This window comes from Oratosquilla oratoria, chromosome 42 (genome assembly GCF_046742065.1).
Source record: "Oratosquilla oratoria isolate Oo_2021 chromosome 42, ASM4674206v1, whole genome shotgun sequence".
Classification (NCBI taxonomy): domain Eukaryota; kingdom Metazoa; phylum Arthropoda; class Malacostraca; order Stomatopoda; family Squillidae; genus Oratosquilla; species Oratosquilla oratoria.
The window spans coordinates 20,775,193-20,787,692 of NC_134818.1; positions in this window are offsets into that span (position 1 = coordinate 20,775,193).

The following is a 12,500-nucleotide window of genomic DNA, read 5'->3' on the forward strand; positions in this document are numbered from 1 at the left end:
CATTTTCCTCTCTCCCTCTTCTTCTTTCCTCTTCCCATCGCTGTTTTTCATATTTGCGCTTTTCTTTTATCGCCATCAATGAGATGGTCTGCCCATTTTCTCTATTATCTCCCTCTCTCATTTGTCTCTCTTTATCGCTCATATACACCCACACACCTTACACTGTCTCAAGTTACCTCTAGTTTTCACATCCTTCAATTTTATTGTCTTCATTGTATCTTATTTGTTGTGTTTATCAATAAGGCATCATGATTTCGTGGAAAAGTTTTTACCCTTTTAGTAAGGTGATATCCTTTGATCATTCTGAAATAACAACTGGCTCACCTCCCACTACCCTCCCCTCTCACCAGCTAATAACCCCTGCCCAGATACCTCGCGCTTACTTCCCACATCATCCTATCCATTTACACGTTGAACAACCATGGCGACATCACACACCCCTGGTGCGGCCCAGCACTCACCTCAGGCCACTCACTCTCTCCACTCCTTACCTTCACATAAGCGCCAATGCTCACATAAAACTTATGGCCGTCCTCATCAGACATTTCCCTATCTCATAGATCCGCAACACACCCCAGAACTCCTTCCTGCCAATCCTGTCATACGCTCTTTCCAAATCCATAAAGCCCAAAAAATGTCTATATCCTTTTCCAAACATTTTTTGCATGTCCGTCTATGACAAAATTATCTATGAACCCTCTTCCATTCCTAAACTCACAATACTCTTTCCTAATCACTCCGTCTCTTCCCATCCTAATCATCTCAATTAACACTCTTATACACATTACCAACTACGCTTAACATATTAATCCTCAAAAAATACTGCATGCAATTTTTGGCCCGTTTTTCTCTGTGATGATATGGTTTACCGTCACAAATTCCCTCCTATCGGGAGGCTAGGACGTTGTACCTTACAAAGGACTTTATAGAGTGGAATTTAATTATCCGTGCCCTTGGTTCAACTTCGCCGCTGGTAGGATTCGAGCCGCCATCCCCTCAACCTTACGACGCCATAACCCGCTCGGCTAGAGAGGATCGTCTGTGTGTTGGAAAAATACATGTACAGTGGTGAAAGTGTTCAACACTTTTATATAATTAATTCTTCATTAACGGGGAGTGTTTTTATTTATTTTTTTTAACTTTACCTATCGCCCAATCGATTCTGTTCTTCCGTTTGTAGCGCCTTTGGTGGCACTCTCTTTCTCTCTTACTCTTTCTTTCTCTTTCTTTGTCTCTCTCTCTCTCTATCTATCTGTCTGTCTGTCTGTCTGTAAGTCTGTCTGTCTGTCTTTCTGTCTGACTCTCTCTCTCTCTCTCTCTCTCTCTCTCTCTCTCTCTCTCTCTCTCTCTCTCTCTCTCTCTCTCTTTCTCTCTCTCTCTCTCAGTTAACCTTAATTTTTGGGGTTATTTATGTCTATCTTCTTACCACCATGTACGGGTCATTGACTGCTTATTTTATGCCGTCAATATTTTAGGGACATTAGTGACATCCATATGGACCAGTCACGTAGTGTTTTTTCTTATGATTTAAGATTAGCTTCTACTTCAAAAAGAATGCTGATCACTTTGAGTCTAGCCTCTAACACTTTTTTAACACCACTTCATTGGTGCAAAATTTTATCTTCAAAGATAAAGACACTGTTTATTGTTGATCAAGTAGCAATCAATTCTGGTAGCCTCTGAGCCATTTCGTTCAGCATTGTGAGATCGCTTAGGTAGGAAGTCGGGTAACTGATGAAATACAGAACTTGACGCTCAAGGTGATGTCAAGTCTTCGGGGGATTGAGTTCCAGCCACTCATGTATCTCCTCAGAGTAAGAGAAGACTTAATACTCACACCCAGCTCGATCTGTTGCTTTTACATTGTATATGTATGACTTCCTGTAAAGGAGTTTCGTTTTTTAGTAACAGAAAAAAAGTTTCCATTTAGACTTCTATTCCTCTTCATGAATAATTTCAAAGTGTTTTTATAAAGATAGAGAGAATGAGTCTATCTTCCCTCAAAAAAGAAAAAGAAATAATAGATCAGTTGGTATGACTGGTCCCAAGTGTGATAAAAATTGGCTGCGAAACTAGTTTATAGCCACGATAAGTTGGTTATGAAAACAAACTTTAGCCAAAAAGAAAAAAAAAAGACGTTTGAAGCCCAAGTAATAAAAAAAAAAATAATAATAATAATAATGTACCCCTAGATTCTGTCAAGAAAAAATCGGTAAATGTATATTATATTATATTATGTTATATTGTACTATATTATATTATATTATATTATACTATATTATATTATATTATATCATATTATACTATAATATATTATATTACATTGTATTTTAGTATATTGTATCATATAATTATATTATGATATATCATATTATATTATATTATATTATATTATATTATATTATATTATGATATGATATGATATATTATACAGTATTACATTATATTATATTTTATTGAATTCTATCATATTATTATCATATCACATTATATTATTTTATATTATTTCATATTATATTATATTATATTATATCTTATATCATATTGTATATTGTATTATATATATTATATTATATTATATCATATTATATTATATTGTACTATATTATATTATATTATGTTATATCATAAATTATACTATATCATATAATATAATATTATATTATATCATACTGTATATATATATATATGCATATATATATATATATATATATATATGTATATATATACACATATATATACATATATATATATACATATATATATATATATATATACATATATATATATATACATACATATATATATATACATATACATATACATACATATATACCGACAAGTGTTTTTATCATTTGACAATACATATATACATATATATATACATATATATATATATGTATATATATATACATACATACATCTATACATTATATATATACATACATACATCTATACATATAGATATATATATATATATAGATATATATATATATATATATATATATATATATACATATATACTTTTTCATCGAATCCTTTATGCAGGTTAGTCTTCCGACAAGTGTTTTTATCATTTGACAATACATATATACATATATATACATATATATATATATATATGTATATATATATACATACATACATCTATACATTATATATATACATACATACATCTATACATATAGATATATATATATATATATATATATCATATATGATATATAGATAGATAGATAGACAGATAGATAGATAGAAAAGATAGATAAAGAGATAGTTAGATTGATTGGTGTGTAGATAGTTCGCTTGATATGTTGATTTGTGGATGGACATTTACATGGAAATATGTACGTGCACATGTAAAGATCTGGGCTGGAATCTCTTTGAAACAGAGAACCCGTTATCTTTATTTTTGGTCCGCATATTTAGTCTTGATCTACGTCCAATTTACCTTCATATATTTCCTAATGGTTCTTTTACAGTGATACACCAAATCTTTAGTTCCTCATTTTGTATAAGGTTCTAAACTTTATTTCTTTTTCTTGTTGGTCTTTGAGTATTCTTCTCCTCTTAGTGTTATCAGTGCGATTCATAAGTCCTGCCTTTGCTATGATTATCTTTCATTTCTCATTCATGACTGTCTTGTGCAAGGGTCCTGCTGGGTGCGTTGTCTTATCTGGGGTGTCTTTCAGGAGCGAAGGAGGGAGGTGAATACGGCTGTGTACTCTCAGGTGCTTTGTCTCCAGTGACTGATTTACTTTTTACGTTCATCTATTTCTCTCTCTATCTCTTTCTCTCTCTCTCTATCTCTTTCTCTCTCTCTCTCTCTCTCTCTCTCTCTCTCTCTCTCTCTCTCTCTCTCTCTCTCTCTCTCTCTCTCTCTCTCTCTCTCTCTCTCTCTCATTCTGGTTCTGGAATATGAGATATCATCAAATAACACAGAAAAAATTCTTATCAAAGAATAAGATAATTCTTCCTTTTGCATTTTTTCTATTTTTAGTTCTTTTATTATCCCTCTCTCCCTCCCTTTCCTTCGTTCTTCGCTTCTTCCCACTTACTCTTTTCATATTTCTATTTTTCACTCTTTTTTTTTTTTTTTTTACTCTGACCAATAATGACCGTCATTACGACCTCCTACAGCCCTCACTCCCTCATTCGCTCTTCCATCATAATTCTTAATCACACTAAACCTACATTCTTTGCTGTGCTGAAACGCACCTTCTGATCGATGAAGGACTCTGTTTGTATAGACACGACCCTCGACTTTATTATCGGGCCTCTGGACCACTATATCACGTGACCTCCTCGCGTCAATCCCCTGACCTTTGCCTGTATTATCTTTGTATTTGATATTGTTTCTTATGACACATTGCCCTATGGGACAATGTTGATTACATCCACACGAACACATAAGCCAAAAAAGGAAACGGATTTTGTTAGAACGTTAATCAGTGTTTTTGAAGAGATTTTTTTTTTCTTTTCTTTGAGAGTTTTTGGAGAAAATTTGATATTTTGGTTTTTGTAGAATAGATGAATACTATATTTAGATAACGGGGGGTTAAAGTTCACTATGATTACATTGCTTTTCGTAAGACTTAGTCCATAAATGGGGTTAAAACTCATGCACATGGAGAACGTAAAGTTCTGAAACAGGACTCCATGTCAAAGGAAAACGGTCTCATTAGGACGAAATACACCAAACATAATACATGAACACCAAGGAAGAAAGAATCGGAAAATCTTTTTCGAAAAGATGATAGAGTTGAGAACTGCAAAACGTTTCGTCTACAAACTAGTTCTGGTGAGGAAATTAGTTAATTGTGTATAAACACTGCATCTAGATTAATCTTAAATGATGCCTAGACAAGGTTGATAGATAAAATCTAACAATAGTTGCCAGGTGCTTGACTAAAGAAAACTAGAGAGGATCATTTGTAATGAAATATTAGTTATACTTGTTGATACAGGGGTAGTTTAGTAGTCGCTAGTGCTAGATGCGAGTTAACTTACCCGGCAAGTTAATACTGATAATAGCAAGTTTACTAGCTTTCCATTGACCTTGGTTAGTATAGGGGTAGTTTACAAGTCGCTACCACTAGCAGCTACTAAAGTAGCCCCATATCAACCATGTTTTATACTCGTTGTTGGATATAACTCATCAATAAATTCAAGAATATCTTATAGAGTGGTGATTTTTAGTAAGAAGAAAAAAAAAGACCCTGAAAAAGAAAATATGGAAGTTGGCAACTCAAAAGTCATAAACATTGATTTCAACTTTGCAAGGCTTAGAACTGTAATCAGCACAGCTTATGAATTGCCACACATTAAGACTTGGGGGGAGAGAAGTGGATAATGGCATGCTCAAGGACATCCTGAGACATATAGATTTGATTTTCTAGAAGGTTAGTAATATCAACAATGGATGCAGAAACTTCAACTTCAAGAAATAAACTAGAATAATCTGGACCTAAGAAGAAATAACTAAGAAAACAACTCTTATGGCCTCGTTGGTAAAAAACTTTATCATGTTTCAAAAAAACCTAAGAATAAGCCACAATAAGAAGAAGGAATGTAACAGCGTACTAGCTCTCATATACATAATAATAGAGGATGAAATGACATGAAATTCACGAAGCACTTAAATACGATGACTATGTAGTACTAAGTAATTCTAACTGTACAGTTAGGATTACCTTAATTGAGAAGAAGGGCAGTCATAAAAAGGGATTCCTGGTTAGAAATTTGTTGATGAAAAGTAGGATCGTATTCAGTGTACCAAGTAGATCTCTCATCTTATGAGTGTTATCATATTGGGCTATTTTCGTCCGACTGTTGGAGCAGATTTGTAACCCCCAGTTTTTGGGAAGGAATCTAATATGCTGAAGGAAAATTAATATGCTCCGGCATATCACAATACATTCTAGGTAAATTGTTGAGAAAAAGAAATGCCATTGTGATTTTATGGAGGAATAATTTCTGGAGGTATGCGGTACGTCAATCAAGTGGAAGTTTAAGGGAAAATACCCCAGTGTGATATTGCCTACACAAACAAACTCTTTAACAGTCACTTCCGTACTCACATCAGCGTTATCTATCACACTTTCTTCCTTCCTTTATCTCCTCATGATACATCAAAGCTCAAACGATGTGTATAACTTAAGCATTATTGATACATATTGCACAATCAAAACCAAATCTGAAACTAAGATGTATTCAATTCTTCTATTTGTCAATAGAGGACTAATTTGTTTATTTGGCATTTCTTGTGCTCATTGATAGTAATGATAACAAAGATGATAACTGTAATAAAGAACAAGAGCATCATCAACAAAACAGCAGCAATGATAACAACTATCATCATCATCATCATCATCATCATCATCATCATCATCATCACCATCATCATCATCATCATCATCATCATCATCATCATCATCATCATCATCATCATCATCATCATCATCATCATCTTCTCTTTTGCCATTATTATAATTATCACTACAATTTTCATTATCATTATTGATAGTATTGTTATTGTTATTGTTGTTGTTAAGCTGCCGTTATTATTCATGCTGCTGTTGATACCATGCATTCGACCTCATTAGGGACAGATGGATTTCCTAGTGGGTATAATCTGCCACTGTAATCCATTGCCAGATGTTTGCTGTCATTTCGTAGTCGTTTTGCGAAGTGACCGTCATCTACAAAACTCACCACTTCGTCACCATTATCATTTCGTTCTTTTCAACCATTAGTCCAATCTACTCAACAAAATTATCATTTGCCTTTCCTCTTACACCTTTCGTTATTTAACTATTTTTTCATCTTCCGTCTTTCTCTTTTCTATGATGTGCTCTTCTGTTTAAACTTTTTTATTATTATTATTCGTATTCTCTGACTCCCTGCTCCTTCCTTTATTCTCATCCACTTGATTTCCTTCCTTTGCTTGTTCTTGTTTTCAACCAGAAACTCCTAATTGGGGTAAGGTGGGAAGGGAGGGGAGGCTTCTCAGAGTTGTTGTCTGCCCGTGAGCACGTCTCCACCATCAAATACTATACTCAGGCAATTCCACCTAAGGAGAAGTGATGGAGACCTGGCAAGCTGCTTCCTCTAGTGCAGAATAGGACCACGACGAAACTTCTGTAAAATTTGATTTATGCCGCAGTGTATGTATGCCATGCACACATTGTATGATTACAGCCCCTAGCATAAATTAAAAAAAAGTATTGTATACACAGACCTGTTTTTGCTTCAAAATGATCCATGACTTTTACCAAAAGTGAAAGAAAGAAGTTGATGTTACAATGTTATTGTTGAGGAAATATAAAAGTATTGCCTGTACTTGAAAATACTCTTTTCTTCGTTATGGTAAATGTTCTTGTACTATACAATATGCAATCACAGGACATCATAATATACAAAATAACTGCTACAAGTAAAAGGAAACTACTTTTGTTTCACAAAGAAACAATCTACTTGTTACCATGGGAAGGGTATTCAGATAACCAACATTAAGTAAATGTTTCTTTATAATGTCAAATAGAGGAATCCTTTCGTCCACGTATATACCAAGCGAGTCCTTTTTGTGCCTGTAGCTGATCCCTTTCTCGAAATAATTCCACGATAAGAAAATTAAAAATGTGTACATCCATGTATGTTTCATGGAAGGTAACCTTAAAGCATTTATATCATAAACAAAAGCTGATCACCTGACCTGACTTTACCTTACCTGACCAAACCAACCGAACCTAATCTAACCTAACCTAATCTAACCTAACCTTCCCTAACCTAACCTAACCTAACCTAACCTTCCCTACCCTAACCTAATCTAACCTAACCTTCCCTAACCTAGCCTAACCTTCCTAACCTAGCCTAACCTAACCTAACCTAATGTATTATGCTCAGTGTAAGGAAAATGATAATCATAATGTTCACGTTCTCTGAATACAACATGTATTAGTTTTACTGAAAGTTCTATGATCTTTTCCTCGATATTTCAAAAGGTCTGGCGTCAGTGAAAACGAACAATGGAAAGAAAAAAAAAATTAAAGCACATGAATTATTGAAATAACTATATTAGACTAACTCTGAAATAAATAAAAAGCGCACACTTAATCTCGTGTATATAGATTATGTTTACGAAATTTGGCAGGGAGGTCAACATTCATCCCAGAATAATTCGTAAAAAAAAAAAAAAAAAAAAAAAAAAAATAGCCTCGGCTCCTTTCCGGATATCCCTCTCCCATTCCCCCCCTCTCTCTCTCTCTCTGTCCCTCTCCCCCTCCCCCCTCTCTTTTATATTTCACTTAATCACAGCATTTCATTACCATATTTAGTATATAGGTCCAAATGCATCCTGGAATAATGCGAAAAAGCAAAATTCAGATTTAGGTCCCCTTAGGCTATCCTTTTTGTACCAAGAGCACAGGGAATGCCTTTTCCTGCATATTAGTATAGATATGTATGTGGACACACACATGCACACGTACACGAACGCACACACACGCGCACACACTCACACACACACACACACACACACACACACACACACACACACACACACACACACACACACACACACACACACACACACACACACACACACACACACACACACACACACATACACACACACACACAACATACACACACACACACACACAACATACACACACACACACACACACACACACACACACACACACACACACACACACACACACACACACACACACACACACACACACACACACACACACACACACACACACACACACACACACACACATATATATATATATATATATATATATATATATATATAGATAGATAGATAGATATATGAGAATGGTGTGTATGTTTGTGTGTGCAAGCGCACGTGAGTAAAGCCCACCTTATATTTAATCCAGTACCTCCCTTCAATATCTCTAATAGCTTATCCTGTGTACGTAATCTCCGTGAGGTATCTTATGAATATATTATTTCTCTATCGTCAACTTCCTTTCCTCTAAGAGTCTGCATCCGAAGTGCGGACCACATCAAACGCAGCGTTTGCTCGAGCGTTTTCCCTTCCCCGAGACTCAACCCCCACCAGCTTTTCCTTAACGTGGAGGTACAGTAGCCCCTGGGGTGAAATAAAGCTAATTAATCATGTTTATCTATTGTCGGGGCCTCGCTCTCCAGGGATCAGGACCCGCTTGGCCCGCGGGTCAATTCGTCAGAGCGCCGCGGACCAAAGGAACTCAAACACAATTTGGGAAGTTGGCCGAGAGGTTTCTGTGTATACGCGGTTACCTATTCTTTCATTTCCCTTCGCTCTTTATCGTATCTTTCGTTCTCCGTTCTCTCCCTTTGATACCTCGGGCTTTTTTTGTGTGTGTACTAGCGTCAAGCAATCTGCGGAAGTACTAATCTCTTATACACAAACACACTCGCTCACACAACCACACACACACGCTCGCGCGCATACATGCACACACATGGCTGAAATAGTTTCAGTATCGCTGCGCTGCGAGTCGTTACTCCTACTTTCGTGGCCGGGGAGTTGGACTGTGTGTGCGTGTAAGGTCACAGCATTACCCATACTCATATATGAGTTCTGAGCTCTCTTCCGGAAGGTAAATAGCTGTCGATCACGAGCCCAACATATGATCCAAGACCATGGTGAATCACACACACACACACACACACACACACACACACACACACACACACACACACACACACACACACACACACACACACACACACACATAAAGGCACACACACACACACACACACACACACACACACACACACACACACACACACACACACACACACACACACACACACACACACACACACACACACACACACACACACACACACACACACAGAAAGACACACACACACACACACACACACACACACACACACACACACACACACACACACACACACACACACACACACACACACACACACACACACACACACACACACACACACAAACATGAGGTAATAAGTTTCCGTGATTTTAAAGGTCAAGGGTGTACATGTTGTCCTTAGGTTAGTTTCTCAGGTTGATTCCAAGAAAGAGAATATTCTTTTTTTCTTAATGAGGTATTTTATTTTTTTTTCTAATTAATTAATTTCGGTAGATATTCATTTTTTATTATGTTGGTTGGTGAGTGATTATTCTATAAGCGTATAAGAAGGCGAGGAGCCTACGCCAGAAGGCGCGTAGTTGCTACCGTAGCGGTTGGAGTGATGGGCCAAGAAACAATTACCGCTGGGAACCAGAGAGTAGTGCGGGATTCGAACCCACAACTAAGTGAATACGAGACCAATACTCTTCCGACTACGCCACAAGAACTATGAGCATAATGCAGCTGTTATATATGTTCAGGTATTATAGGTTGTTCTTATGGATCTTTTGAAGGATGCAATACATTATAATAGGCCAATCCATGATGAGTGGTCTTGTCAGGGAGTTTCACTCGTGCTGTGTTGACACTACCTCTCTCTGTAGCGTCAAACACACGTCACACTAAGATTCATCGATTCATTCAAGTCAGCCGTGTTGTTGTTTCAGACCAGCGAAACGCCTCAACAGACCCGAAGAATTTGCTGAACTCTTTCGATACTAGAAGAACCTTGTCTTCGGTGTCAGCAGACGCTTCTCTCGAGGGTAAAGGTCCAACAGCTGAGCAGGCGTCTTAGACAGGCAGGGGACAGTCTCGCGTCAGGTCATTAAGTTCAACTTGGTTCAGTGACTCTGCCATTCTGCTGGATCGGATATACCAGAGTCGCCTGCATCGGTTCGCTTCTTCGGACTCGAAGTCGGACGACGATCTCGTGTTGAGATTGTGTTCAGAAACAGGAACAGGACACCTGTGCCAAGAGGAATTGTTGTTCTGCCCCCTGAAACGTCAGGATAATGACCATGATGATTATTCCTGCAAATCATACCTTCTACCTTTGCTATGTTGTAACAATTCTATGGTAGGATATTTCTCCTTCCCCCGCGCTACAGCAATACTAGGCAGCATGCTCTTCATCGTTCTCTTTCTCTCTCTCTCTCTCTCTCTCTCTTTCTTTCTTTCTCTCTCTTTCTTTCTCTCTCTTTCTCTCCCTCCCTCTCTCCCTCCCTCCCTCCCTCTCTCCCTCCCTCCCTCTCTCCCTTCCTCCCTCTCTCCCTCCGTCTGTGTCTCTCTCTTTCTCTCCCTCTCTCTCCCCCCCTCTCTCTCTCTCTCTCTCTCTCTCTCTCTCTTCCTCCGTCCCTCTCTCTCTCTCTATCTGTCTGTCTGTCTGTCTCTCTCTCTCTCTTTCTCTCTTTAATCGAGTAGGTTTTGGTCGTATTTTGGAACAGATGTAAGTTTCGAGTGGTTTATTTTGGTCGTCCAATTTAACTCAGAAGTAAGCCTGGTAGGACTGCTTTGCAAAATCAATAATTCCCTCTCAGTTGTTTTAAAGAGTCACTCACGTTTGCACAGACGTAGGAAAATCTGTCAAGTTTGTTCTTACACTTTTAATTCATTGAGATAACAATCTAGATATAAACACGATCCAAAATAGGTTATTTCCAATTTAACTCTGATAAGTTAGGACAAAATATTGAAAAGAAAAGTTCAGTGACAACAGATTGCTACCTACGTGCATTTTTACAAAGTTAGCATTTCTGAAAAAAAGACCTGATTGAGACAAATGGGTTGTATTTCAGAATTTGGCGTGAGGCACTGATCCTAAATCATTTTAAAAAGTGACTTTTGGATATTTTAAATGTTGGATAATGTAACTGGGGCACAAGAAACAGGAGACAAACATCTTCCTGTACACTGCAATTACTATTTACTATTTTTTCTAAATACCCTTCCTGTACACTATAATTTGTATTTAGTATTTTTCAAATATTCACCGATTCTATCCTTGGGGACAATATGACATCGAAGAAGTTGAATCGTAGAGGTGGAAAAGTAAAGCTTTAAGGAAATAATGCTCGCTGGCCCAGTGGGTCAGAGCGTCGCCACCAGCGACGGAGGTCGAGGCGAGGGCGGTTCGAACCCTGCCACAGGCGAGTTGAATCAAAGGCGTGGTTCATTAAATTCTATGCAACAAAGTCCTCTGAAAGGGAAACTGTCCTAACATATTGGTAGGCGGATTTCGTGACGTTAAACCGAATCAATCAAAATTAATTACGGAGTGTAAGTAGAAGCCAAAAGTGGTCATTATACCTTTCGAGTAAAGAAGAATCTCTGCTCATCAAAGAACGTTGAGTGACTCTGGTCCGTAGGGATATCATTAAAGCCACTAAAATAGTGACGGCATAAACACAGTCAATACCCCATACGGGGTACATAATTAATAGGCAAGCAAATTTAGTTAAGCAAATACAGACACATACACACACACACACACACACACACACACACACACACACACACACACACACACACACATAAACATAGACACACACACATAAACATACACACACACACACACACACACACAAACACACA